Here is a 27,329-nt window from a genome sequence, read left to right as displayed (position 1 = left end):
TTCCTGCATCAAATCCTGATCAACACGAGGTTGTTCCAGGAGATCTGTGTTCTTGCTACTATTTCTTTCCTTCTGATTCAATCCTTCTCCTTATATTCTTTCTTTTGTTTTTTGGAACATTCAGTTGCTATCTGATTTCTGTCTGCTTCATGTTTAATTTTCCTCTCCTCATGTTTTAAAACATTCACTGTTCATAACTGATACGTCAGCAGAAATGTATGCATTCCCATGACTGAAGATCTATACATGTAATCAATTTCAAGGTCTTTATCTCATTCAGAGTGAGGAATATATAATCTTGGTATACACTGATTTTTATATATCATTTAATAAGCGTTTAAACATTTTTCTTGTTTTCCTGTGCAACTGATCCAATACCTTCTGGGGCCAGTCAAACACACCAAAACTTTCTGAAGTATTCCTTACTGAGTTTTATTCACATTTGCTCATATTTTATTGATGATCCTTCATTAATTCCCCAATATTACTTTTTCCTGCTCAGTTTCCTTTATATCACATTCCTGCCTAAGACTGATATTTTCTTGGGACCAGAGCCAGATCATAGTCAAATTGGGACCTGGGCATGGTAATGAATCCCCACCCCTGCAGCAGACCCCCCCCCTCCCCCCACAGCCATCCCAGTGCCCCATTACTTGTCTGTCTCTCCCCAGTTACCATAAACACTGTTCGAACCTGTCACTGTACATACCATTTTCGTCTTTACTTTTACAATGATTACAGATATTTGGATTTAATTGAAAACTTTTATTTCAAATTTTATGGCACAAACACTGATAGGCATTTGCTAAACAAATCAATACATTCTCACAATGAAAACAGACTAAACATTAACAGTAAATTTCTCTGCCCTTGAAACCCACATTCATTGACACAGCATTAAAAACCACATTAAAAATGCATCTGACCAGTGGCAGGTAAAGTTTACCTTTGGGCTGTTTTCAAATCATTGGCGCCTTGCACAAATTTAGGACCATGCATGTATACATGTGTGTTAACCTTCCTGATTGTATTAAATTATATTCCTTTTATAATACAGCACCACTTGTTAGAGTGTGTTTTAAATTTGTACTTTTAAATATTTTTTTCCAGTAAACAATGAAACAAAATGTATAAACCAATAATGACAAAACTGCCCATTTCAGAACATTTCAGTCATAAAAGGCCACTCAGACGTCCTTTTTAATCCACCAATATCAGTCAATACACACAATCTCTGCAGAAGTAAAAGTCATCTGAATAATTCCACATTAAAGAGATCTGCAACTAATAAAGAGATCTGCAACTAATAAAGTGTTACATCTACAAATTCAGTACCTGCTGCCCTTGAAGAATAAATTGCCTATGTTACTTAAAAAATTGCAAGCTGATAATATTGCGATAGGGAGTGGATGGCAAATCAACAACAGGTTCATAGTTACAAGGCATCTCATCCAAAGAAAGACACACTCAGGACTGCAGCACCCCACCCTCTTAAAGTACAACACAGTATCAACAATCCATCTACATGCTGTTGGAGTAGAACCCACAGCCTTCTGTATCAAAAGCAAGTATACTACCTATTGTACTACTAAGACTCTTTTCAAATGCTCTACCACAAATAGTGATGACCAGTTGCTAAACAAAGCAGTTGCACATTGAAAACAGACTTAACATGAGCAGGTGTAAACTTCTCTTCTCTTAAAGCCCACAGTTCCTTGAAAATGCACAGAAGCTCACAATCCCTTGAAAATGTACCGAAGCTCACAATTTCTTGAAAATGTGCTAAAACTCACAATTCCTTGAAAATCCTCTGAAACTCATAGTCTGGTAGTTGGTGTAGTGGATTCAGGCTCTTATTGCCTGTAACTAAAGTGCAGGGTTGATCCTGGTTAAATTAACTAACCTGCCAGCTCTAACTAGTGCATTTTACTCACACACACACACACACACACACACACACACACACACACACACACACACACACACACACACACACACACACCAGCAAACCACCTTACCTTACCAATGACATTCCATGGAAGAAGTAGAAATGGTTGTGTGTTTAAATTCTGCATGTGGACATGGAATAAAAGAAGAAGCAAGTGTGCAAGCAACAGTAGGTGTGGTGTGTGCATCTGCACAATGAGATGCAAGCATTGCAATTCAGAAGGCATTCTTAAAGATGAACGCTCTTAAGGAAGACTTGTAAGTTTTTTTTTTATTTTACATTAAAAAGTTAATGTTGTGGCAGTACCCCCTGGCATGCAGGCCCCTTCCAGTCAGCTGGGGGTCCCTCCTAGCTAGTCCGGCCCTAGGTGACTGCCTAGGTCACCTAGTGCTGGATCTGTCTCTGTTTGGGACTGCAACATTCCTGCTTTAAAAGTTGCTTTTACACATTTATCAGGACCAAATGATATTCTTATATCATCATAGAAAGTTTTAACCACTTGCAGCCGTGCTTTCATCTACTCATCTGATGAACTATACAGTTTTAAGTCATCCACAAAAAGTAGAAGAGAAGTCTTTATGCAGTGTTGCTGCTGGGATCCAAATTGTAACAATGCTCTAATCTGTTAAGTAAAGAGCTTAATGGATTAAGGGCAAGACAAAACAACAGCAGTGACTAAGAATGACCTTGGAATATCTCCCTGTGAATTTTTATGCCTGGGATAATAATTTGTCCTTTATCATGGCTTAAATGCAAAGTGGTTTGTCACCGTTGTGTCTATATTAAAATCTCGAAGTCTGACAATATAGAATACGATATTGTCGACACGAGAATAGTGAAAGCGCACTACATCGAATGTTTAAATGGAAAATCTCTGTAGTGGGAGATTTCCGTTTACTTCAATGTGGTGTGTTCTTGGAGTTGGAATATTTAAGTAGGGGTGGTGTGGGGGGTATAGGAGGGGCTTGCACCCCCTGCCTACACACTATTTATTTTTTTTGTTGTTGTTTTATTTAGTATGTTTTTAGGTTTTGATGGTTTAAGACTTCAATCACTAAAGGTCGATCTTTAGGGATTAGAAGTTTTAAACCTTCGAGATTATAATATAGACCCGCCACTGTTTCATGGTCACTGTAATGTAATTGATCAATGTATGCTGTCTCTTATACATCTGTAAACACTCCTTTGTCCACAAATGTGGGATGCTGTTATATCCTTTTTTGTAATCTATCCATGCTATACTTAGATTATTCCACATTTTTACAATTCTTTGTTAAGGCTTTATTTAGCAAGAAATGATCTTTTGTGCCAGGTGACTTTCTTCACCCTTTTGCTCTATTGCCATAACTGAGTTTTTTTTTTTTTTTTTTGTAAACGACTAGAAACTCTGTCTGCATCAATTCCAGTGTAGTATAGATTATAAATCATTGAAAGGCAAGTTACTGGTCTTACTGGTCTATGTTTTTTTAGGATGGCTTACAGGATCAGTCTTACTCTGTAAAGGCTCTTAGTAGCTGAGGTGCTAGAGGAGATTCATTTTGTCTTGTTTGTTTTAATAAAAGTGACCATGCTTGGTGTATAGTACACTAATTTTGCTTTACTGGCTTAGAGGTGTTGTACAACAGTACTTCATTTGCATCGTGTGGTTCCAGATAATTTCTCCTTTTATTAACCAGGTTGGTGTCTGCAAAATGTGCATATAAGTAATTTTTATTCAGGATTAAATCTTTGTGTAAAGATGTTAATACTTTTATCCAGAAGTTAGGTACTGCATCTGGTCATGGGGGTTTCCAATTAGGAGCTTTTCTTAATTTTGTTTCAGTTTCTCTGTCTGTTACTTTATCCAGTTTCATATCCTGTACATTTGAACTTCTTACTGTTTCCTTTTAATTTTTCTTTTCATTCAGCATCTTTGTTATTTTTCATAAGGTCTTTATAAATATTTCTCTAAAATGTGTCTATTTCTTCTTTTTTGGTGGTGTTTCTATTCCTTTTGCTTTCTTTCCCGGTTTTCTACAAAACATTTTTGTGTGATCAGTAAATTGCTTACTTGTACCTTTCCTTTTTATTTATATGCATATCTTCTAAGTTTGTCTGCCTGTGCTGATATATTTAGTTTATTATTTGCAATAGTTGTTCCCTCTTCTATATTCTTCTAATAGTGACATTTCTTATCTTGTTTCATAGCTTTCTCAATTCAGTGCTTTCATGATGGGATTTTATTTCTTTCATTCCTTTCCCTTATTGCTCTATGTTTTTGTGGTAAGACTTTGTTATTAATCTATTCATTTCTGTTCTGTCACATGAATTTCTGTTAATAGTCTTCATTACTACGTTCCTCTGTTTTATCCGACTTCTAACAGTTTTTTTTACTGTCTGTGTGAGATAAATATGTATTCACATATATAGTAAAACATGTATTCATATATGTATTAGCATTATGCTTGCTGCATTAGAAGCCTAAAAGGGTTAACACATTTATTCTGCTACAGGCTTGAAAATAATTGCATGTACTTTCTGACTTTGCTTCTTGTCAGCTCAGTGAATGACCTTGTTCATACACTGAGAAACAGATGATTTTGCTAACGTTAGGAAAAGGAACAATACAGTATTCTGAAATGTTACTAGACCTAAGCAAATAACCTTGTTCATACTGCAGCTGTAGATAAGATTATAGGCTGAAATCAGAATATGCTTTATGCTCAAAGCAGGAAAGAATCACTAATTGCAACAGTGAAATATGAGTGAATTGTTACAGACCGGCAGTTAGCGAGGCCACGTTGATATCTTAGGAAATTTTCACATGGGAAGTTTATACTTGCTATATCAGCAGAAAAACTTAGTAAACACCTGTCTTAGAACAATGCTAAGAGTTGTATTTTATTGCATCAGCTTAGAGGGCAATGGCTTACAAAACAGTATAATAATGAAGAATTTCCTGTATAATGTCAGACAAACTTCTGAACTGCATTTTTGTCTCCTTGTACAAGAATAAAGGAACCTTAACTGAACCTTGGCTGCATTGATCTTTGATTTTTCCTTTGACAAGTTGGTCCTTCTTTGACCGGAAGCCTCTTGGTTGACCTGGGTCAGACAGGCCTGGTGGCTGAAATCCGTACGGAAGAAGTTACCAAAATGGTTCTTCTTATTTGAAAAGACCTCCGACTGAATTGTCGTATAAACAGAGGCCGGCCACTTTCTGATCTGTGGCTGACGAGCAGGTTTCAATCAGACCAGGGTGATCAATTGCTGAGGCTCAGGTAAGGGGATTCTACTTTTTTCTGTTTTAGATCAGGGACTTGATTGTATTTGTTCAGTCAGGATTTCTTATGTAAATCCAGGGACAGAAAAATTGCTATCTTGTCATAGATCAGGGACTTTTTTCTGTTTTAGATCAGGGACTTGATTGTATATGTTCAATAAGGATTTTTTATGTAAATCCAGGGACAGAAAAATTGCTATCTTGTCATAGATCAGGGAAGCAGAATAAGTAGGCAGGTAGTCTGAAGGGATTATAAAATCTTCGTGGTACCACGTTAAAAAACAGGAAGGGTTACGTAACATTCATAAGGTTAGGTTAAAATGGGTAATAAATGTACAAAACAACCCCAAAATCCACTGTTAACAGAAGATGCAGAATACATGCAGTCACGACGTGCCGATAACGTTAAATACTACACGAAATGGGTTAATAAATATGAATTTGATGGTAAACTAGAAAAATCCTCAGAAAAAGTTGTCAGACAAATAGTAGATCCAGATTGGCACGTGATCAATGGCAACTGGAATCCCCGTGATGCTGCGCTTAAGCCCCTCCCACATAACAGTGCAGAGTTAGACAACAGAGTGAAGGGTCTAACAGACCGAATTTCTGAAAAATGGAAACCTAGGGCAGACTGGACTTGCATTAATCAATGCATCCAACAAGAAGGTGAAACTGTTGATAGGTATTATGCCAGATTAATAGAATGTTTTAATAGCCATTGTGGAATGCAGGCTCCTGAAGACCAGACACAAGATTCCCCATATGAGCAGCAGTTAAAGAATGCATTTTTAAAAGGCAGTATTGCACCCATAAGTAGTTTTATTACGAAGCATACGGTAGACCATGGTACAAGCAGATTACAGTCACTGCTTGAATATGCTAGGCATGCCAAAAGGCATTTTAATAACAAAAAGAAAAAGAAAGCCCAAGTATTTGCTGTAGATGATGGAGAAGTTTATTTAGTACAGTCCGGAAAGAAGGGCAAGAAGAATGCCCAGGGAAATAAACAATCTGATCAGCGATCAGAGGACTTTGAAGGGAGAAAGAAAAGGGGTGAATGTTTTAAATGCAGTAAAAAGGGACATATGGCAAAGGATTGCAAGAAAAATAAGAAGGTAGCAATGAAGGATAAGAATGAAGAAGGTGAGGACTGACTATATGGTAGTCAAGAATCACTAGATGGGAATAACAGAGAAAGGACAAATGAGAATGTGATAGAGAGAGCAGTGAATGTCATAGGAGAAATAGAGGAAGTGCAGGAAGCTACCAAAAGTAAAGACAATGAAATATTAGACTTAGCCTTGTTGAGCTTGGAGCTCTATTTGGCAGACACGAAACCAGAAGTTACACTCCTGGTAGAGGGGAGGGAAGTCATGTTTCTGTGCAATTCAGGGGCATCATGAACCCTGGTACACCCCTCCAAACTACCAGAGAAGTCAGAGTCACATGATTACATTTTGGTGAAAGCAGCTAATGGACAGCTGTATCGGGAGCCTCTCTCCCATAATATTGCAATAACAGATGCTGTTTCAGGATTAACCCATAAAAGCAAAATTGTTGTTTCTGCAAAATGCCCAGTGAACCTTTTGGGCAGAGATCTTATGCAACTATTTGGCATAGCAGTAGTTCCAACCATGCAGGGTATGGAAGCACAACGACAAATGAACACTTTTGCAGTGCAATCGGAGGGTAAAACATTTTATTGGTATAGCCAGGACTTGGTTACGACTGGTCCTGGGGCAATAACTGAAGAGTTAGTGAATGTGGCTATCAGTAAGTTCCCCTCCCTTTGCATTGATGTACAACACCTGTTGCACTGTACTTTGTATTATTGTAATACACCAGGACCTGACAAAGAATATGAGCAAAAATTGTTTAAAAACGTGCAAACAGATTAGTATTGCGTAATCTGTACTGGGACATGAAAGGGAACAGTGTAGTTAGCTGTTCATTGCCCCAGGAGTTCTTTGCACTTTATAAATCAAATCGATTGCCACATGTTAGTTTAACTAAAGACAAAGATGTGAAATGGGCAGACCTAGGAGAAAAAGTCACAAAATGGGAAAAGCAGACAGAATTAGAACTGTCAGAACAAGGAGTACATAGACAGAAATTAAATTGGAGTACACAGACACACCCAGTTGTACACTTGCAGTCAAGTGAGGGCAGCTGAGAAACACTCTTACTAGAAGAGGAAGAAAAAGCTTTATTAGACATACCAGAGACCCTCTAGTCAATAGGGAAATCAGATGTAGGACTTATTCGTACAGCAGGACCAGTTACCATCATGCCAAAATCAGCCTTTAGACCACAGAAAAGGCAGTACCCCTTAAGAAAAGATGCAGAAGCAGGTATTAAACCTATCATAGCAGCTTTACTTAAGGAAGGATTACTGGTGGAATCTCCCGATTCACCATGTAACACACCCTTATTTCCAGTTAAGAAAGCAAATGGAGAGTGGCGTATGGTCCAAGATTTGTAAGCTGTAAATGATGCAGTAATATCAAGGGCACCTACAGTGCCAGATCCACATACCCTATTAAATGATTTGAAGCCTCAACACAAATATTTTCCTGTGGTAGATATTAGCAATGCGTTCTTTGCAATACCAATACACCCTGACAGCCAGTATTGGTTTGCATTTACATTTCAGGGGAAGCGGTATACATATACGCGACTACCACAGGGATATTTTGAAAGTCCAACGATATTCTCACAAGAGATGGCAAGTGACTTGGTGGGGTTTACCCCACAGAAAGGTGGTCAGATTATACTTTATGTTGATGATATCTTGCTGGCAGCCCCTACTCAGCAAGATTGTAAGGAAGACACTATAACATTATTGAAATTCTTAGCCGTTGAAGGACACAAAGTAAGCAAAAACAAATTGCAGCTTTGGAGAAAACAAGTTAAATACCTTGGATATGTAATATCCAAAAAGGGTAGGACATTAGATGAAGACAGGAAAATAGCAATCTTACAAGCACCAAAACCCACAACCAAGAAGGAAATGATGTCCTTTCTTGGTACGACTAATTTTTATCGGAGCTGGATCCCAAATTATGCTTTGGAATCTGCACTGTTGAACAACCTGATTTTTCAGAAGCCTATGGCAGCACAAGATTTGATATAATGGACACCAGAAGCAGAATTAGTTTTCTGTAAACTGAAACAATTGATAGCATCCTCATTAGTCTTAGGATTACCAAACTATCATAAACGTTTTTTCCAAACTGTAGATTGTAAGCAAGGTTATATGATGTCAGCGTTGACATAACAGCATGGGGACAAGCAATGCCCCATTGCTTACTATTCATCGCAACTGGACCCAGTGGCGCGGTCTTTGCCCCACTGTGTACAAGCAGTAGTTGCTGCTGCAATGGCAGTGCAGGCTTCGGCCTCAGTAGTATTATCTACTGGTAAACCGATTAATCATGCACAGTTTATTTTAGATTTGTTAAAATCAATTCAGTTACCTCAAAAAGTAGCTATTTGTAAATGCATAGCTCATACCAAGCAACAAGATAGGATTTCAAAAGGTAATGCTAGAGCTGACACAGCTGCAAAGCAAGCAGCCTCAGAAACATTTCTTTTGAACGAGGAATTACAACCTTCTGAGATTTTAGACTTAGAAATGTTAAAAACAATGCAGACACTTACTACACGAGCTGAGAAACAAAAGTGGGAAAGGCGAGGAGCACTCCTCAAGGAAGGACTGTACATCTCCAAAGAGGGAAAACCAATATTGCCATCTAATTTATTTAAATATGCAGCTTTGTTGAGCCATGGGCAATGCCATGTCTCAACAGGGGGGATGGTACAGTTAGTCAACCAGGTATTCACTACATACGGATTTAAAAATTATACTAAAACATCTTTTTGCAGTTTTCTGTTTCAGGTAAAGAGTCGAATCAACCATTGGAAGCGACAGTAGTCCCAGAAAACTGAATCTGGGTAAAGACTACAAAACGTAAACATTGGATTTTGCTAAAGTGGGAGGGACCATACCAGGTCCTCTTGTCGACACCCACGGCAGTCAAGATTGATGAAAAATCCTCTTGGATCCATTTGATACACTGTAAACTTTGCAAAAACTTTGAGCTAGATAAAAATCTTGCTGTTCCACAAAGACTAAACATGACAAAATCTAGAGCAAACAGGAATGCAGAGCAACCCCAGAAGTATTGCATGGTTATCCTGTTGATTGTACTGATGACAATAATCTTTTTGCTATGGCCTATCCTTTTTTCGGCCACATCAGCTGAACTGAATAAACGTGATGAGTCACCCATAGACTGGCACCCGAACGTTATCAGGCGATTACACGTGTGTATGCTGAAACTTTTAATGTTTCAAATTGCTGGATTCGTACAGCCATACCAACAGCATTCGGGGGGGTTATTAATGGCTGCGGTCCCCCTAGTGGTCAATGAGACCTGGGAAAACTTGGTTTATGAGACTGTACATTATAAATGTTATACCAAAGCAAACAAAATGGTACAGTTTGTAATTCAAATTATGACTCATTTCTTGAGTCCATGCAAAAGACTGTTAGGGATATACATCATAATCCTATTCTTTTTAAGCAACTGTTTATAATAGATAGGGAAATGTTTCATGCAGGGCAGCCATATCTCAGTAAAGTAACTACTAAGGTAGAGGATTGTTATTTTGTGTGTAATAAGAAAGCATATAAATGGTTACCTGAGAACTGGTCCGGCAGTTGTTTTTTGGGGTACCTGGTTCTGGCCATGCGACACACTGCAGTTTTGCCTCAGGGAAATATTCGAAACACCCGAGATGTAGCCAAGAAACCTGTCAGAAAGCCTGAGAATCCAGTGGGACGAATCGAGGTGGGCTGGAAGAACCATCATACCATGGGTACCAAGCTGAAGCACATGGACTTGAGTGATGCTGTCATATCGTGGGCAGGCATATTACCAGTGTATGGAGCGGCAAAATCAATTTGGGAGCTGCAAAAACTGTCCAAACTTCTCAAAGTAATGAGCAATGTAACTTTTTTTGCTCTTGAATTGATAACTGATGAACTGAATGCTATGAGAACTGTAGTACTCCAAAATCGTATGGCTCTCGACATCACCCTAGCGGCGAGAGGTGGTGCGCTTTAATCAAAAAAGAATGTTGTGCATATATCCCTAATTACCAGCACAAGATTAACGACCACCTTGAGGTGATACAGCAAGTGTCGACTATGACCAAAACCAGGCCCCAACCCACTGACGGACTTTTTCCAGAATCTGTTTGGGGGGTGGGGTAACTTCATAATGAGCATATTAATAGCTGTCTGTGTGGGAATACCCCTGTTGGGAGTGTGTGCACGTTGTGGCATACCCTGCATGAAAAAAACTGATTAAAGAATTGATAGGCATGTCAGTATCTGAAACCTTGTATCAAAACACTGAAGTTGATAAATTGCTGGAAAATGAAATGCTTTCAGAAGTTTAAACTATATGACTTACCTAACCGCAAATCCCACGTGGAAGAGGTTGGGGGAAGAAATTAACTGTTTATGCTTTTGAAGAGAATAAAAGTGTTAGTAGGGGGGAAATGTGAGAGAAATATGTATTCACATGTATAGTAAAACATGTATTCATATATGTATTAGCATTATGCTTGCTGCATTAGAAGCCTAAAAGGGTTAACACATTTATTCTGCTACAGGCTTGAAAATAATTGCATATACTTTCTGACTTTGCTTCTTGTCACCTCAGTGAATGACCTTGTTCATACACTGAGAAACAGATGATTTTGCTAACGGTAGGAAAAGGAACAATACAGTATTCTGAAATTTTACTAGACTTAAGCAAATAACCTTGTTCATACTGCAGCTGTAGATAAGATTATAGGCTGAAATCAGAATATGCTTTATGCTCAAAGCAGGAAAGAATCACTAATTGCAACAGTGAAATATGAGTGAATTGTTACAGACCGGCAGTTAGCAAGGCCACGTTGATATCTTAGGAAATTTTCACATGGGAAGTTTATACTTGCTATATCAGCAGAAAAACTTAGTAAACACCTGTCTTAGAACAATGCTAAGAGTTGTATTTTATTACGTCAGCTTAGAGGGCAATGGCTTACAAAACAGTATAATAATGAAGAATTTCCTGTATAATGTCAGACAAACTTCTGAACTGTATTTTTGTCTCCTTGTACAAGAATAAAGGAATCTTAACTGAACCTTGGCTGTATTGATCTTTGATTTTTCCTTTGACAGTCTGTAATCAATTTCTTTCATCAATCTTAATATGTGTATCCATGCCAAGTAAATCAAGCAATTCTTCCCTTAGATAATTTTCTTTTAAAATGAGCGCATATTCTTTGCACTCTGTTTCCTGCAGGCGTTCTACAGAAAGTTCCAGAACATCTTCCTGTGACATATCCTCTTTAGCTGCATTCTGTGGCATCTGTTACTCCTTCATTTTGGAACTCATTTGCCCATCTCTCCACAACCCTGTCTACATCAGAGTTGCCACTGTTCCTGCTCCTTCCATTGCTGTACAACTCCAACTAAACTTTTGTACTGGTTTGCTACTGAAGGCTCCAGAGCATTATCATGTGGTAAGTCATCAGATGCCTCATGTTTTGGTCTATATTACCTAATCAAAATGGCTAAACATCGAATGCCGTTTCATCAACCACTAAACATCGAACTACCATTTATGCAAACGTCCAATTCAGTGATTTATTTTTTTCCTAGGGGAAAAAAAATTGCTTGAATAACCAGAAATGATACACCACTTCAAACATTGCAAAGTGGGGTCTTTGCCCCCACACCGTCCAATGTGGGGGACTTTGCCCCCAAACTCCCCCTAACTAAATATACCAGCTTTGAGATTGCAGTATGGTGGGGAAGAGGGCAAATTCACAACAGTGGCCAAATGATTTTTTTCACAAGGAAAAAAAATCGTTAATTGGCCATTCGCATAAATGACAGTTCCATGTTTGGTCATTGAAAAAGTGTTCGATGTTCAGCCATTTCTATTAGGCTCACAGGTAGGTACTAGGCTATCGGCCCAAGAGCCTATGTAAGCCTAGTCAACAAGGCTCCCTGGCTTACGCCACCCAAGAAAGTTATTTTCCTGTGCCACTGTCGAGCAGAGATACAGAAGTGATCCCTGGGGTGTATTTCCTATTTCCCATCCACTCATCAAGATTTTTCTTGAAGAGTGCTAATGAAGAACTTTGCTTGACATAGATGGGTAGCCTGTTCCAGAGTATGGGAAGTCTCTGGGACAGGATTCTGTCCCTCCAGCATGTTCTGTTTATTGTGGTGACAAGGTTTAGGTCACTAAAGCGTGTAGCTCAGATGGATTGGGATTTCTTTAGGTGTAGCATGTCCAACAGCTTTGGGTTTGACATAGCCTTATACGTTAGGCAGAGATCACCTTGGAGTAGGCGATATGCTATGGAGTAAAGCTGGAGTTTTTTGAGGCAGTCAGTGTAGGGCATTTGTTTGAGGCCAGTAATCCTCTTTGTGAGGTACTTCTGTGGCCTTTCCAGCTGCTGCAGATGTCTTGTGAGGTACATTCCAAAAGGGGCGTTGTACTCTATAAAGGGTCTATAATAGGTAATGTAGACCTACCTTACTAATTCTCTATTTTATGTTCCACCATTGTTTTCTTGTTTTTTTTGTGTTGTGAAACGTTCATTATCTGGATGCCTTGGCCTGTGTTTCTCTTCATATATCTTTGGAGCTGCTTTTTTTTATTGATTAGTTTTTTTCTCTTTGGATAAATATTGCACCACATCAACTCTCTTTTTCTTTCCCATGCCCATATTTCTTGTTTATACCTTTCATAAATCCCTGGGTTTTGTTCTTTACATTTCCATACTTCCTATTTTGCTTTTTTTTCCAGCCCAAAGTTTCTTCATCGATGTAATATTATTCATGAATCTGTTGTATTAATGAATTCAGTTTTGTATTTAAAGCTTTTGGCAATTTTCATGTGCAAGTAAATTTCTTTCCTCTAATTTCTTTCTTAATCTTTCTTAATATCTTCTATCTGGAAATTCTGGGCTTCTTGTATAATAACAACAGTAGGTAATGTCTTTCTTATCCTCAAAAATGCACTTTTTCATCTTTTTGTGGCCTGTCAGCTTTAGTGTTTTTGTAGACTACTACTTCCTTCTACAACAGGGGGACCATTCTCCCAAGCATATCCTGGTATGTCTTGCTAGATATTGCTTGGGTGTTACAAAGTTATATTGTTATTCTTCTAAGTTATCTCACAAAGTAGAGAAACCACAGTATATCAACCCACTGAAACAGTGAATGTGGAATTATAAATCAGAAACATCAGTTTGGAGATGTTTAACTCAGTTGTTTTAATTGCTTTTGATTTTCTCATCTGAGAGGAATAAAGTAAGTGCTAGGTAACTTAATACTGTTACTGTTTTGTATGTGTGTGTGTGTGTGTGTGTGTGTGTGTGTGTGTGTGTGTGTGACTGTCTTGAATATTCATACTCTTAAGGAAAGGCTGTTTAGTACCCTGATATGTAAGGCTAGGGTTAAGGACAGAGGCAGGGTAAATTTGAGGTCAGCATACATGAGTAAGGTGTGTGTGGGGGGGCTACCACTATTCAAATTATTTCTGGCAGTTAGTGGTTTATTATTATTATTATTATTATTATTATTATTATTATTATTATTATTATTATTATCATTAGTATTATGTTTGCTTTAACAAATAAAATAAACTATTTTCCTGTTACATTATTGTTTGTTCAATGTATTGTTTTTTAGATTAAAGGTAAGTTCAATGTATTTATTTAGTAATTGTGCAGCAACAATGCTATTGGATGGTTGGGGCTAGCATATTGATCAAAATGTTTGCCTTACAGACACATGGTAAAGAGTTTGATTCTCACTTTTGAAAAGAAATTGTCTAGCTTTAAAATAGCTGACAAAATGGCTAACATATGAGCATTTTTGTACATGTGGCTGTTGATAATGTACGTGTGTGTGTGTGTGTGTGTGTGTGTGTGTGTGTGTGTGTGTGTGTGTGTGTGTGTGTGTGTGTGTGTAAGGCACTGTGGCACAGTTGATTTGGTGTCTCACAGCAAGATGTTCTCTGATTTGATTCTCAGCTGGCATATTTTCTGTACAGTTACAGCTCCCGAAGGCTTTTTGAATAGTTAAAGTTTTCCATCCCTTTGAATTTTCTAGTAGTGGACATATATGGGAAGTAAAAAAATATCTTCATGGACTTTTGGCAATCAAGGCAAGCAATCAAGCTTCTTGAAGGCTAGTAGATTATAAACTTGGCAACCAAACCTATGAACCTAGAGAACAGACCAAAATGAAATGTCTCCAGTAAAGATCCCTGACAAACACCACTGGTAACTAATGCTGGTCATACAGGTAGCTCTCTCCTTAACTTGCATTCTGTTTAGTCTTTGTTTTACCCATTGATTTATATATGAATAGTCATTGAATGCTGTTAATTAGTCAACTGTCCTCTATGTAGAATAGTGTTCATTGCCTCAGAAAGGTCAAGGTAAGTAATATACTTCTTCAGCTCTCTGTCAGTGCTGCGCTTATGTCTTTAAAGAATATCAAATGTGATATAAAAGGGAAGAACGCACACTGTTCCACACCTAAGACAAGTATGTTCCACCTGTCATTTTTAGATAACTTGTATTATATTTCTTGCATAGAATTCTAGTCAAGAATATGAATCTAAAATTGTATGTGTCTGATGTGACCCTCATTTGTGAAACAGTACAACTGCAGTCTGTCACCGCAGTTCAGGGGTGTGTCCATATGATAGAAATTTTTAAAACATGACTGATGGGAGGATAGTTACAGTTTTCTTGATTCTGTATAGAAAAACGAAATATATAGAAACTGTTTCTACAAAAATATTTACTGTATTCCATTGGTAGGTAATACCTTCATTATTTTGTAACATATTACATTCATCATTTTCCATTTCAGTTTTCTGATGTAATTAGAGAATAAATAATAAAATAAATAAAGTATGGTGGTGAGATAGGTCCATTATGCATCACCTTCTCTACATCTTGAATATACTGCCACTACAAATCAGGAAATGTGAAACATTATCTTCCTAAAAATGGGAACCAGATGCTTGCATGGGCATTCACAAATTCACTCCTAGCTTGACTGGCTTGGCCCTTCTTGAAAAAGGATGTATATTCTAAGGGTGGGTACTGGTAAGAAACAAATGTCAAAAGACTCACTTGCCTTGGTTTTTCTTTGATTCTTATGGGAAAAAATGTTCAAAAAATATCAACTGGAAGAACTCATAAAATATATATTTATAAGCTGAAAAACTAAATCAAAGGATATAAATTAGTGGAGTGAACCACTTCTCCTGACAAAAAGCAAGGAAAAGTAATGTGAAAGTTAAACAACGTCAAAGAAGCGGAACAAAGCAGCTGGAGGGCAGAATCCTTAGTAGATGTCGCAAGTTGTTCAACTCGTAAAAAATAGAATCCAAACTCTCCAAAATCAGTTAATACGATTTATTATAAAGAGTTAGCGCTTTCACCTATTCAGGCTTCATCAGACTCAACACACAATTATTATAGAACATTGAATATATACTAAGCAAAGAGCGGGAAAACAAAATCAATAATTCAATTAGAGACATAATTGAATACAACAGAATAAAGCGAAAAAAATAAAATCACTAGCAACCGATAATCAACAAAATCCGCACAAGCAGTCATGGTGTAAAAGCCATGATGTAAGGACCTGAGCTATTATACAAAATAATACATATATATATATATATACATAGGAAGCAGTGTAAACACTCAATCAATAATGCGTAAAAAGATTAATGTTTGTTCAGGCAGCCATAACTTAAAAACCTGAGCTGTTGATATAAGATAATATCAGTGTAAAGGTGTATGTGGGTATGTGAACAATAAAAACACTAATTCAGTTATAGAATACTGAACTTATAAACACAATAGGTGACCAATGCATCAATAAGACAATACCTATAATGTGTATATATATCAACATAGTAAAAACAATATTCCGGTTAATAAATCACAGAGCTGGTATACATGAAATAGTATCTAAATGTAAGACTATGTGAAAGAGTGTTAATGTATGTATGGATGAAAATGCTACCTAGCGAAAAGGGTGGAGCAATGGAGTTGCTTACTAAAACACTATACTGGTAAATGGATTGTAGAACAAAACATGTATATTCAAAATATAAAAGCAATACAAAAACTATGCAATACAATAAACTATCTATTGCTGAGTGCGGTAAATAAAATTAGTTAAAAACACAATACAAACATCTGTATAAGAAAATAAAAATATATATATGTATTAACTGATGTCATATATACTAAGTGCGCTTGTAAACCTTCAATCTCCTCATTTTCAAAAAAGGTTTCACAGATACCTTAACATTCAGTCCTGGTGGATTGTCTGACCTAAATTTCATTATCCAAAAATTCTCCCTACCTTCTGTGTGGGTCCTTATATCCCCTCCCCTATTGGTGATGTGTATAGTCTCTAAAATCCTAAAATTAAAGACATGCGACGGACCATTATCAAATACATGTCGGGCTGAAGCATTTGTTTTATGTACCATCCTAATACTATAGAGATGCTCACGTATGCGATCTCTAAAGGTCCTGTTGGTCTTGCCTACATAAAAGGAACAACAGATGGAACAATGGGCAAGATAAATGATGTGCTTGGTCATACAATCTCCATGGGCATTAAGGAAATAAGTATGATTAGTGACAGGATGTGTAAAAGTGGGACTGGTGCATATATAATCACAAAAATTGCAGTGGCCACAGCCTCGTGTCCCAGTAGGTGGAACTAGAGTAGTAGAAGTAAATGATCTCCTGTCACAAAGTAATCTTTTCAAGTTCTTCTTGTTCCTATACCTGAAAACTGGGAGAATGCTGTTTGGTAGCTAGTGGTGGAGGGTGTCCGAGATGGTTGTTCAGTACTTAAAGGTGGAATAGAAAAATATGGAGCGGCATTGCCTGTCCTCAAACCAGATATTCCTTCCATACCCTGGAGTATGTCTTGTGTTGTATACCCACGTTCTAACAGTCTCTCATGTAGGGCCCTCATGTCTTGATTAAAGCCAAGCTCACTAGGATTGTACCTGGAAACCCTAGTAGCCTGTCCCTTAATGATGTTATTAAAAACATACGGGGGATGCATACTGAAATGATGCAATAGGGTGTTCATGTGACAGGGTTTCCTAAAGACCCCGGTATTAATAATGCCATTGGGCATTCTCTATCTTCTACACCACTGATGTATATGAAATCCAGAATGTTGTTAAGACTCATTGGAGGGTCCTGATGGCAGATTCCCACATTAGAGACATTTTAGGCGATGTCCCAGTTTTCAGGTATAGGAACAAGAAGAACTTGAAAAGATTACTTTGTGACAGGAGATCATTTACTTCTACTACTCTAGTTCCACCTACTGGGACACGAGGCTGTGGCCACTGCAATTTTTGTGATTATATATGCACCAGTCCCACTTTTACACATCCTGTCACTAATCATACTTATTTCCTTAATGCCCATGGAGATTGTATGACCAAGCACATCATTTATCTTGCCCATTGTTCCATCTGTTGTTCCTTTTATGTAGGCAAGACCAACAGGACCCTTAGAGATTGCATACGTGAGCATCTCTATAGTATTAGGATGGTACATAAAACAAATGCTTTAGCTCGACATGTATTTGATAATGGTCTGTCACATGTCTTTAATTTTAGGATTTTAGAGACTATACACATCACCAATAGGGGAGGGGATATAAGGACCCACACAGAAGGTAGGGAGAATTTTTGGATAATGAAATTTAGGTCAGACAATCCACCAGGACTGAATGTTAAGGTATCTGTGAAACCTTTTTTGAAAATGAGGAGATTGAAGGTTTACAAGCGCACTTAGTATATATAACATCAGTTAATACATATATATATTTTTATTTTCTTATACAGATGTTTGTATTGTGTTTTTAACTAATTTTATTTACCACACTCAGCAATAGATAGTTTATTGTATTGCATAGTTTTTGTATTGCTTTTATATTTTGAATATACATGTTTCGTTCTACAATCCATTTACCAGTATAGTGTTTTAGTAAGCAATTCCATTGCTCCACCCTTTTCGCTAGGTAGCATTTTCATCCATACATACATTAACACTCTTTCACATAGTCTTACATTTAGATACTATTTCATGTATACCAGCTCTGTGATTTATTAACCGGAATATTGTTTTTACTATGTTGATATATATACACATTATAGGTATTGTCTTATTGATGCATTGGTCACCTATTGTGTTTATAAGTTCAGTATTCTATAACTGAATTAGTGTTTTTATTGTTCACATACCCACATACACCTTTACACTGATATTATCTTATATCAACAGCTCAGGTTTTTAAGTTATGGCTGCCTGAACAAACATTAATCTTTTTACGCATTATTGATTGAGTGTTTACACTGCTTCCTATGTATATATATATATATATGTATTATTTTGTATAATAGCTCAGGTCCTTACATCATGGCTTTTACACCATGACTGCTTGTGCGGATTTTGTTGATTATCGGTTGCTAGTGATTTTATTTTTTTCGCTTTATTCTGTTGTATTCAATTATGTCTCTAATTGAATTATTGATTTTGTTTTCCCGCTCTTTGCTTAGTATATATTCAATGTTCTATAATAATTGTGTGTTGAGTCTGATGAAGCCTGAATAGGTGAAAGCACTAACTCTTTATAATAAATCGTATTAACTGATTTTGGAGAGTTTGGATTCTATTTTTTACGAGTTGAACAACTTGCGACATCTACTAAGGATTCTGCCCTCCAGCTGCTTTGTTCCGCTTCTCTGACGTTGTTTAACTTTTAAATCAAATAAATCTTTAATGAGTAAGTGTTTCCATCTCCTCTAGGCTTAACTAAACTTCATCAGTCTTAGTCTCATGGTTTATCAGTGTTTCTTTTATGAGTTCCTCCAGTTGATATATTTCTTTAATATTTATTTGGGCTTTTGTTTTTCAGTTTATGGTCTTTACAAGCATTGTTTTCCATTATTTACAGGTAATTAAAGAATGCATGTCTTATAAATCTTGCTTTATATATATATATATATATATATATATATATATATATATATATATATATATATATATATATGTGTGTGTGTGTGTGTGTGTGTGTGCGGGCGCGCGCGTGCATTTATGCCGTAGTGATATGTGTGCATGGATGGACATGTTAATAACTTATAGTAGACTGACCCCGGGATTCACGAATGCTTAATTTCCATGCAGGAGCAGTGTAGCCGCTCCTGCATGGAATATGGCCACCGAGCGATCCAGGAATGTGCCGTATTGACATGCACAAGTGAGCCGACACTGTTCCTGCATGGAAACCCATGTGGGATGCTAATTACTTCATTTCATTTGAAAATCATGAAAATGAGGTAAAATAGCAATCCAAGAAGCAGGTAGGTAACCATGCAGGGACAGTGTAAGCCGCAGAAATGATTTCTACAAAAATGAAAACGGAGCTATGAAAGCTCCAATAAAAGCATGTACTCTAATCTGTAGGCATGCCAGTGGTCACATATATGGTTCATAAGTTCATAGGTTCATAGGTAGGTAATACACTATTGGTCCTAGGGCATATATAAGCCTAGCCAAAAGGTACCCTGGCTTTCACCACCCAAGAAAATTATTTTCCTGTGCCACTGTCGAGCAGAGTCACAGAAGTGATCCCTGGGGTGAATTTCCTATCTCCCATCCAATCATCAAGATTTTTCTTGAACAGTGCTAATGAGGACTTTGTTTGATATAGATAGGTAGTTTGTTCCAGAGTATGGGAAGTCTCTGGGACAGGAATCCATCCCTCCAACATGTTCTGTTTATTGTGGTGACAAGGTTTAGGTCCCTAAAGTGTGTAGCTCGGAGGGATTGGGATTTCTTTAAGTGGAGCATGTCCAAAAGCTCTGGGTTTGACATAGCTTTATATGTTAGGCAGAGATAGCCTCTGAGTAGGTGATATGCGATGGAGTAAAGCTGCAGTTTTTTGAGACGGTCTGCGTAAGACATCTGTTTGAGACTGGTAATCCTCTCTGTGAGGTATTTCTGCGGCTTTTCCAGTTGTTGTAGATGTCTTGTGAGGTACATACTAAAAGGGGCATTGTACTCTATAATGAGTCTAATGAGTGACAAGTAGAGGGGAACAATGACCTCTTTTTTCCTGGATGAGAAAGCTTTTGTGATGAGGTGTGCCACGTAGAAGGATTTCCTGACTACTGTGGTGATGTGACTATCAAAGGAGAGACTACTGTTCACCTGTGTCCCAAGGTCTCTTATCACACTTTTGGTGTTAAGTAGACTACCGGCTATGTGGTAGTTCATGGGTACAGAGTTTTTACCAAAAGGGATGACAATGCACTTTTTGGCATTGAGCTTGAGGCCATGGCTTTGATACCAGGCATCTGTCTCAGCGAGGCCCTTTTGTAGGATGTCCACATCATTTGGAGTTTTGATTATGGCTCCTAGTTTGCAGTCATCTGTTAACTTTATTAGCCAAAGACCTTCTGTGTTTGCCTGTACTTCAGAGAAGTAGATACCAAACAGGAGAGGACCCAGGACTGAACCCTGTGGTACTCCGCTTGTCACTGGTCTGAAGTTGGATTTGGAGTCTGCTACTTTCACAGTGTGGGTTCTGTCAGTGAGCCAGTTGACAACCCATCTTGTGACATAGGGATTTATACCTAGTTTAGTGAGTTTATCTATAATTCCAGAGTGGGGGATGGTGTTGAAAACCTTGACGAGATCTAGATAGGCTGTGTGAACCACCTTACCCTCATCTACGGCTTTGGTGACCACTTCAAAGAAGTCTATCAGGTTTTGGAGACATGATCTGCCTTTTACAAACCCGAACTGGGTGGGGTCCAGAATTTGGAGATTACCAATGTCATTGTTTATAAGTTCATTGATGATACATTCCATAGCCTTGCAGAACAGTCTCATCAGGCTAATGGGGTGGTAGTTTCTGGGGTCTGTGGTGGCTCCCCCTTTGTGAAGTGGAATAACCATCGCTGTGCACCATTCAGTGGGCACATAGCCTGAGGTGAGGCTATGATTGAACATGATACTTAGATGGGGTGCCAGTTCATAGGTTCATAGGTTCATAGGTTGGTACTAGGCTATCAGCCCTAGGGCCTATACAAGCCTAACCATAACAATTCCCTGGCTATTTCTTCCCACATTATTTACTTTCCTGGACCCCTGTTCGTTCTGTAGTTCATGTAGAATGCAGCCTGGGATGTTGTCAGGTCCCATGGATGTTGTGTTCTTGGCTTTGGAGAGTGTGTTTTTTACCTGTGCAGCCGTGATTACAGGAAGTTTGCATTCATCCGGTATAGAGATGGGCCCTTTAGGGGATGAGAGGTGCGTAAAGTTAGCAATGAACCTATCTGCCAGGATGTTGGCAATATCAGTTGGTTCTGTATATGTAGTGCCATTGTGCTGAAACTCAGAGCAGATTTGAGTGTTGCCATTGAGATTCTTGACATAGCTATGGAATGCTTTGTGGTTGTCTTTAGAGTCAGTGGCAATTTTATTTTTGTAACTAGCTTTGAAGGATTTTATGAGGAATCTCAGCTTCTTACTGAGGCTGACCAGGGAGTTCCTCCAATCATGGGATTTTACTCTTTATTGCAACAGTTTCTTTCTTCTGTTGTAGAGTTTGCTTATGGCAGGGGACCACCAGATTGGTTTCCTTTTTTGGAGGATAGCATCTTGGTTATGTTAGGGATTGCACGATCCATGCACTCATGTAAGTGCTTATAAAGTGCATTTGTGTAGGATTCAGCAGTCATACCTCTATTGTCTGTCAGCATGGGTGTTGTGAAGTTTGCCACTTCTGTCTTAAGAAGCGTGAAGTTGGCTTTGGAGAAATTTTTTTACAGTGGTTTCCCTAATGGGGGGTGGGGGAGGGATGTGGATGTCTAGGGTGATTAGCTTGTGGTCGGATCTGACCAATGATGAATTGACCTCTGGTATGAAGCACCGGTTGCCCATGTTGGTAATGACCAGGTCTAGGATATTGCTGCCCCTGGTGGGGGTGTGGACAAGTTGATCCAAGGCATTGGTATTAATAAATTCCAGAAAATGTTGAGCAGAAGAGTTGGTACATGAGTAGTTTTAACAGTTAATGGTGGGGTAGTTGAAATCACCCATTATTAGGGTGAAAGGTTGTGCCCTAATATTTTCCAGTATATCAAGAAATGAGGAGTGGGAATACTGGGGCATAGTTGGGGTCTTTAGCAAGCTACAATATGGATTGCGGTCTTGCCCAGAGTTAGTTGCACTTGGATTATCTCGGATGCATTATGCTGAGCAACTAGCCTGGAGGTGTGGATATCCTTAATGAATATGGACATGCCTTTGCTTTTAGTGTTTCAGTCCAGGTTACGTGGCTGAATGGTGTGGTATGAATTATGGCCTGGTAATGCAGGGGTACTCTTGGGAGCCTTGAACCAAGTCTCTGTCACTGCATAGATGTCGATGTTCTCCATTTTAAGGAGTGCCTCGAGTGAGTGCATTTTGAGGTTTAGACTTCTAGCATTGAGTAGCAATACCCTCAGATTTTGCTTGCTTGTACCTGTTATGGTGGTGAATTTGTCATTTGAACCTTGCCTAAAAAAGGCACTATAGGGGTGGCTAGAGCCTTAGCCAGTATCTGGAATCCCAGGGGTGACAGGTGCAGGCCATCTCTGGCAAAGCATCGTGGTTTGTCGATCATGTCATCCCAGGCAGACAGATACTGGATCCCCTTAGAATGACACCAGAAGCTTAGCTAATTGTTGAAATCAATCATTTTGTCCTTGTACTGTGGCATCATTCTGGGTGATGGCAGGATGCTACTCAGGGCTAGGGTCATACCTGCCTGGGCTACAAAATTGGACAGCTCCTCCATGTCCCCTTTTATATAGTCCAGGGAGGTACGTCTCAGGTCATTCACACCAACATGGTAATTAGCATGTTAAAATGTTTAATTTTTTAAAAATAAAAGGTTTTTTTGTCCGATCTCGGATGTTTAAGCATAGGGAAGTACAGTGCAAATGGGATTGGGGGGAAAATAAAAAAAAAAAAATAAGTTGAAAAGTACATTTTAAGGGAAACCTGCATTTTGCTATTATACTCAATGGAAAGCAGAATGAAAAAACAATGGCAGGGAACAGTGGTTGCTAAGGGGAAGGCTCTTGTGTAGTGCAGTAACTATGGATTAAGGCATTGGGGTATGTTAATTTATTTATTTTACATTTGTTAACCGGAGGTGTCTGACTGAGCTGAAAAGGTCCTTTTTCAGCAGAGGCCTGGGGATAAAAGCTCCACAAATAAAAATGACAGACACATTTAGTTATTTAGACATGATCAGTATACACACAAATTACAAGAGACATGTTTTTACAGTGGTATGTGGCACATAAACAGTTACAGTGGAGAGAACAAACAAAAAATATTAATTTTAAAAATAAAGGTAATTAATAGATTTGTGGTATACAGCTGAAATTTGGAACATAGGTAGAATACATACATAGTACACAGGTACAGTACATACATTGTAGATTAGCCAGTGTTTGTGAGTAAGACTGAAAACTATTATCAAGTGCTCTAGATTTAGTATGTACATGTTATCCACTTTCACTAGCCTGGGGAGCAATCATGGCACTGCCAACTTTGCTTGAGATGTTGCCTGATGAGGTCTTTAAAGGAGGCTTTGGATGATGTGTTTTGAATGCTAGTAGGGACAGAGTTCCATTTTTTAGCCACTGAACTACTATATAGTGCATCTCCCCTGGGTGATGAGGGGACTTATACTGAATCACAAAATTCTTCCAAGTGTCACACATCACCTAACTGTGTAGGTGCTGCAACACCATTGTGTAGGCAGGAGGAGCAACTAAAATGAAAAGGATGTGTGTCATGCCTGCTGTAAGCAGATTGGAGCTCTGTTCGCCAGCTAACCGAAGAGGTGTGTCTGAGGCTGTATACTCTTATTCCATGAACTGAGGAGCATGTTCGCACCCAGGGGAGGGTCATTTTTTGCTGTTTACACTAGCTAAACATGTCTGTGTGGCACTCCAGGGCTTAAACAGGAAGGATGTAGGAAAAAAAGAAAGGAAATAGCTGAACAAGGGAAATGTAGTACAAATCAGCAATATGGGATTCTGCAAATCACAATGGACCATTGAAAGCACTCAATAATACAGCTGGCAGGTGGCGCATAACTGAAAATGAGAGGAGATGTAAAAAAAAAAAAATAAAGGGCAACAGCACAATAAAGGAGAAATGAAGTAGAAATCACTAATGTGGGACTCTTGCAACTCACAATGGGCCATGCAAAGCGCACAATAATACAGCTGGCAGGTGGCTGCATAGTTGAAAATGGGAGGAGATGTAAGTAAAAAATAATTAAAAAAAGGGCAACAGCAGAATAAAGGCAATCATGCACAAATTACCACTAATGCCTCTAACACTCACAGTTGCCAGAGCAAAGCCATGAGCAATATAGGTGGCAGCTGGAATGTATCATAGTCAGGCAATCATACAGGCAGCATCTGCAGCACAACAGTATAAAGTATGGAAACACCTTACAGTCTGTTTTTCCCACAAACTATGCACCACTGGTGTATACATGCAGGGAAATTTTAACTGGAAAAATGTTAGGGGCTGCCATTGCTTTGATCCATCGGTATGTGCTAGAGGCTGACGGCAGAGAGGAGAATAATGCTGATAACTGCCACAGACCAAGGAGGAGGAGAAGAGTGTTCAGATCAAGGGTAACCTACCAGGGGCTACATAATCTGGAGATAGTAGAGGGCTACAGGGTGGACAGAGACAAACATCAGCAAAATAACTGAGCTGTGCCGGCCTCAACTCAGAGCTAGAACCAACAGAGGTGAACCATCCCAGTGGATACCAAGGTATGTGTAGCCTTAAGAATTCTAGCTACAGGAACTTTCCAAAGACCTACTGGGGACATCATGGGGATATCACAGGGATCTGCATCCAGGGTACTCCGCCAGTTCCTGGATGCCATGCTACAACATGTCAGTGAGCACATTTACTTCCCCAACACCCTGAGGAGAGGACCATCAATATGTGTCTCTTCCACCGTGTAGCAGAATACCCGGAGGTACTGGGTGCCATAGATTGCATGCACATCTACATCAAAGCACTTCCCGGTGAACAGGGCAGGGTCTACATAAACCACAAGGGCTACCCCTCCATCAACTGCCAGGTCGTGTGTAATGCCCAGGGCATTATCACAAATGTGTGTGCTGGCAGCCCTGGAAGCTATCACGACTCTCACATTTGGCATTCATCACAGCTGCACCAGGCATTTGCCAGTAGGGGCATCCTGTATAGCCATTTGGTGGGGGATGCTGGCTATGCACTGGAGCCATGGATGATGACACCCATCAGAAATGTACACACACCTACACAAAAACTCCATAATGAGGCACACGCACAAACCAGGATCATTATAGAGCATGTGTTTGGGATGCTCAAGTCACGGTTCCATTGCCTTGACATACCTGGTGGAGCCTTGCAATACTCTCTAGCCACATGTGCACACATGTTTATAGTATGTGCCATGTTCCACAATATGATCCTGTGTAAACAGCTGCAGCAGGAACAGCATGGGAAGGGCCACACAGCCCACCACCATTGCCAAGATCCCCACAAGTGCAGAGGGACTCACAGGAGGAGGTCCCTGAGCCTGCTTCCACAGGCAGATGGAGGTGTGGCCAGTATGCTCACACCTTAACAAAGAGGCAATGCATAGCACACACACTGACACTGTAGGGATCTCAGGGACTGAAACCTCTTTCTGACTCGCACACACAGTAAAATGGATAACACACACATCACATTACCTGTAACTTACCATGTATAGACAGTGTACTGTGTGCATCCAACATAGGCGGCCCTCAAGCAACATCCTCACAACTGCTACAAGCACAAGGTAAGTCAGTCTTCTTAACAATAAATGAATGAAATAGTTTGTTCTGCTAGCATATCTATAGTAATGCTGCATGCATGCAAGGGAATGGGGGAGGGGCTACTGGGATACCAGCACACAACTGTCAGCTATGTGGGACACCAGGAAATGTCTGGCCAAAACTGGCCTCCATACCCTATGCAGTAGTAGCCAAGGTGGCAAATCCCACTGCAGTATATGTGTGAGAACAACAAACTGGGGGATCAAAGGTCACAGGCACGGATGTCAGGGTGGGGGTCCCATAACCATCCCTCACACCCACACAGCAAGTCAGCTGTAGAAAACCACAGAGAAATGTCTGGTAAAGGCACACGAATGGCGGCAATGTTAAATTAACCCCCTACAGACTCACACATTGATAGAACAGCAGGACCCACAGTTGCAGTAAGGCTATGAAGGGTAAGAAGTCTGAAACTCAAATGTATGCTAGTACAATCTGACCTGGGCTCTTTACTGATATGCTTCCAGTCCCTAAGACAGGGCACAATAGTATGGTAAACGGAACCAAAATGTAAAGCAAATATCAGCAGAGTCTGTGCAAATGTGTATAGTTGACAGGTGTGCCCACCCCCATATACCCACACAAATGCAGTAACATATATGTTTGCATGGAAATAGCAGCATAGCACACATTGGTAGGGCTGTACCAATACACATGAGCACACGTTGCCTGTCCACAATATGCAGGAGTCAATGAGCTATGAGTATGTGTGGTTAATACTGTCTGGATCTGGCCAGCATATTCTCCTGGCAGTCATCTTGTACTGCCCTAGGTACAGTGCTGCCTTTGACAGGGCCATGTGGAGATAATTGCAGTGCCAGCTGTTATGCATGTCACCCACTGCTCTGCCACTGACATACCTGGAAGTCACAGTGCTATGTGGAATATACTACACATATTAGTGACATCTTGAAGGATGTGTAGCAGAGGTGCCAAGGCCTTTGTGAATATAAGTGCTTTGTGGTACCATTGTCAGTGGTCATTCTCAATAGTCCTTTTTCTTATGCTTGCTTTTACAAATAATGGA

The sequence above is a fragment of the Protopterus annectens genome, chromosome 1.part2, assembly GCF_019279795.1.
Source record: "Protopterus annectens isolate FY-2018-M chromosome 1.part2, PAN1.0, whole genome shotgun sequence".
NCBI classification, from domain to species: Eukaryota; Metazoa; Chordata; order Ceratodontiformes; family Protopteridae; genus Protopterus; species Protopterus annectens.
The sequence above is the reverse complement of the archived record's forward strand: the minus strand, read 5'-3'. Positions refer to the sequence as shown.